Source organism: Alnus glutinosa, chromosome 2 (assembly GCF_958979055.1).
Source record: "Alnus glutinosa chromosome 2, dhAlnGlut1.1, whole genome shotgun sequence".
NCBI lineage: Eukaryota > Viridiplantae > Streptophyta > Magnoliopsida > Fagales > Betulaceae > Alnus > Alnus glutinosa.
In genome coordinates, this window is record NC_084887.1 from 8,397,276 (window position 1) to 8,401,623 (window position 4,348).

Sequence of the window (4,348 nt, forward strand, 5' to 3'; positions counted from 1 at the left end):
TTTCCTAAAACTATTTTATGACAGAAACCATTTTACGTCGAAACAAACATAGCATTAATTAGATTCATGGACTTTTTGAGGAATAAACTTGCTGGGAATATTCTTAATTAATGAGCTTGGCTCTTTGAAGAAGCTTGTCGGGCTTCAAGTTTACCAAAATAGTTTAAAAGGAGGTATCCCATCTTCATGAGGAAATGTTTTTATCCAATGCTTCTCGACTTGAAGTACTTGATCTAAACCAAAACAATTTTAGGGACAAGATCCAACTGATCTAGAAAACCTACTAAATGTTCAGATACGAGGTGTTCATGGGAATAATCTTAATTGGAAGTAACTCAACCAAGGACTTGGATTAATTTCTTAACATCTTTGGAAAAAAAGAAAAGTAGGAAAGAAAGATAGCAAGTCAAGTACCCAGTTCCACCAGATTCATATCAAAAAAGATAAATTACAGCCATACAATGTGAATCACTTTATTCACTTATGGAAGTTGAAGAAGAACCTAAATACATAATTGATAGCTTCAAACTTTTTGAGTAGAGCTCTTTGCAAGACTACCCTCCATCTGTCCAACCAAAAGCAAGTGAAACCAAAAGTAGCAATGTACAACATATCAATAAGTTGAAATCTTAGAATAAGGTAATGATTTTGAGCCAAAGAAAAATACGAACAAAAGCATATATGTATACAAATACAATGGACAAATTAAAAAAAATATGAATGGTTAATAAATAGGGATACAAACAACTCTTGAACTTCAGGGCTATCTACATTAAATGCTATGTATCTACATACTACAATATGACTTACACAAATTTAACGTTTAGTAACATTAATCATAAATATGTGAAATAATTTAACATGTCAAGGTATTTTTTAATGGTTCCAACATCAATGAATTGCAATTAACTGGACAATTTATCAGCAAAATGCTAGAACTATACCCATGAAGAAGCAGAATTGCCAAAAATACATCAATAAGAGCCCTACCATTATGATTTCTAGCATTGCTATGCACTGAATGGGTACATATGAAACAAATTGTTGTCGTGAACTCATTCTATTACATGAAACCACGGTTTTTGCATAGTGAGTGAAAAAATTCATATAAGATCAACCTAATTTCATAAGAGCGTGATTGTAGCCATAAGATGCAAAACAAAGCCTACTTGCTCTTCCTCCAATGCCTTGACACCATGCTGAGAAGTGAAGTGTTTCTCTCACAATCATTTCAGAAATATGCAAGTAATATTGGCTTATATAAGCTAAATAGCTAATGTCTTTTAGAAACAAACTTGTTGAACTTATAGCCATTATAGTAAATCTCCCCTAGACCTGGAAATCATATTTTATTCATATTTCATCAAATAGATAGAATGCCCAAGTGTATTAAAAATCATACAAAGAAACCAAATGAAAAAGATCAAAAATTTACAAACAAAAATAATATCTCACAACAAACCCAGCAATACACAATCATTAACCTGAGAAAATATTCTTTGTAAGAAAAGAAACTACAATCTGAAGCAGTATAAAATTTTAAACCACTTAGGCAATACAAAGCATATCTCTCACATCAATATTTAAACAACGCCAACTCATAATGTAGAAACCAAAAAGTTCTCACAGCACATTATACACATTCCTTAATTTTTGACATATTTGAAATCAAACAACATAAAGTGGTTTCAAACAAATGACAGTTATCTTAGATTTACTTGGTTCTCTCGATCTACTACAAAACACCATTCGTGTTTTTATTTTTTATAGAACTCTATGGTGTCTCAAGTCATTTTTATTTTTATTTTTTTTTTTATTTTTGTATGAACTAACCAAAAAAAATGTAGACACTGCATAAATATTTTTAGTAAATTTAACCCCGGCAAACTCAGAAAATCAGCAACCCTCAAATGCAACTATCCAACAAATCATTCATTGGCCTATACCACATTTTTTATGAAGTTGTTTTTTCATAACAAACACTATAAAGAAGAAGAGCAAATTATGAACAATCAAAATCCTAACTGCAATTTTGTCAAGAGTAAATACAATCCATGTATACCGGTGGAATAAAGCAGAAGCAATAATAAAAGCCCTTGCCACTTCATTTTCAAAGCCTTGAATCCCGTCATCATCAAATTTTTAACACACAAATTTGCATCAATAAAGCTAGAAACTAACTAATAGCAAACACATGAGGGTTACGACACTTAGTTCTTGACCAAAAGTTCTAATAGACTAATTGATTTGTTTTTTACTTATATATATATATATATATAAATGGCACTCATGTTAAAGTATATAATTATCCCTCAACCAATACATACCTATACCAAGTTGAACATACTGCTATCATACTCACTATCCAAATTTTATTGTCGCTCTGATTCAGAATTCATTCAAGGAAAATAGAAAACAAACAAACATATCAAGAATTTTTTTTAGAAAATAGAAAAATCAAGAAAAACCTGGAAATAATAAAGAAGCCTTTTTCAAGAACCAAATAAAGTCATCCAGATGTATCAATATGAAGTAAAATAATTGACGTGTCAATCCTTGACTAACTATCTCTAAACAATTTGAACATCATAGCATATACCAACATCGTAGATTTTCTCCATGTACGCATCTTATCCCTTCTCAAAACCTTTCTTAATATTGTGGTCAAGAATATCCTTTGGCACATAAAGCTCTTTGGCTTTCTCTAGTACAGCAGCCAAAGCCGTATTTGATATTGAATTTGGACCCCATTTCTTTACACTGGATCAATGAAAAATATGGGCGCGCATTTTAGTCCCATAGTAGTCTATAACACTGACTTAATATCATAGGTATGCCCCATAAGAAAACTAAATAAATAACTCAATATACATCAAAGTAAAGACGACGGTCATGAAAAAACCAAACCCAAAATAGGGCAGCAAAAAAACTTCATGGCAGTTTCACGCTAATATCCCTCAAAAGCAGAGAATACTACCAAGCAGAACCCACTGTAAAGAAACTTCTGCTAGTAGGTAATTGGTAGGAGCAATGTTCTATACCTTTTTTTAATTTACTTTCAGACTATGAATTCAAGAAAAAGTTAACTAAAAATGGAGTAACTTGCGCAGACACGACTTCATTTCCAATCCTTGAATACTATAGCTTTGCCTTCTTTGCGTCTTGCACCCCCTCCTGCATTTAAATCACATTTAGAAAGATAAAGTCGAAGGCCACAAAAAAGTCTTCCTGGATTCATGATTGATAAAAACCTTGCATCACACACAAAGAGTTCAAGTAGAAAAAGGATTGGAAAAAAAAAAAAAAAAAAACTGAAAATTGAAAGAGAATAAATGACCCATATTAAGATTGAAGTAATCTCTCCTAAAATATATTTAGTTATTTCATCAAACATATAGCGTTCAAGTAGAATTGCAAGAAAACAACCAAAGCAAAAGTGACAACAGAAATCTTCCCTGATGTTCGTCTGAGAGTGAGAGAAAAGGGGAAAAAAAAAACCGTAATAGGAGAGAGAAGAGAAGAATATGTGTACCGAAAGCCCCCAAATCAACGTGAAAAATGACCCACTTTCAATCCTGTAGTAAAGCCAAAAAAGAAAAGACTGAGAAATACAAAAACCAAAAACAGAGAGAGAACATGCTTTAGAGAGAGAAAAGGAAAACGGAGGAAGAATGAAGAGAGAAGAGAAAGAAGGGAAAGAATAAAGAAGAAAGAGAGGGAGAGGGAGACAGACCGTCCGTGAAAGTTAAGAGAGAGAAGGGAGGGACGGTGGTGAAGAAAACGTTTGGGTTTGGAGAGAGACGGGAGAGAAGAAAACGTTTGGGTTTGACAGCTATTATTTTTTATCAAAACACATCACATTAAACACCGGTTCAGTTTTTTACAATCACCGGTTCATGCCACGTGGCAGAGTTTAAGCTCTCACTTAGACAAAACTCAGCTTTTATATATATATAAGATGCTAGAAAACCGAGTAATGCTATAAGGAGGATCCATGAGTCCTTACAAAATTAATGTCGCTTTTAAAATTACCATTGTATTAAAATTCAATAGTGATCTATAACACATCTAATGGTGATTTTAAAATCACCATTAGATATGTGATAGATCACTATTGAATTTTGTCCTCCCAAAATTGATGTGACTTTTAAAATTACCATTGGATCAAAATTCAATGATGATCTATTACATATCTAATGGTGATTTTAAAAACCACATCAATTTTAGGAGGACTCAAGGAGGACATGAGTCTTCATTTTAGTATTACTCCAGGAAACCTTTTCACAGGCACTATTCCCACTTATTTTGGGAAGTTACAAAAGCTGCTAGGATTGTATTTGTATGGAAA

The 4,348-nt window shown here is 32.5% G+C and overlaps 1 long non-coding RNA gene across 1 annotated transcript; it reads right to left on the minus strand.

The window, feature by feature from the left end:
• Window positions 1-271: 271 nt before the first annotated feature.
• On the minus strand, window positions 272-3,817 carry LOC133861791 (uncharacterized). The gene is made up of 4 exons (XR_009899078.1): window positions 3,734-3,817; window positions 3,533-3,575; window positions 3,042-3,174; window positions 272-565 (listed from the first exon to the last, which is right to left on the minus strand). It is a non-coding gene; the product is annotated as an uncharacterized LOC133861791 (long non-coding RNA).
• Window positions 3,818-4,348: the final 531 nt, after the last annotated feature.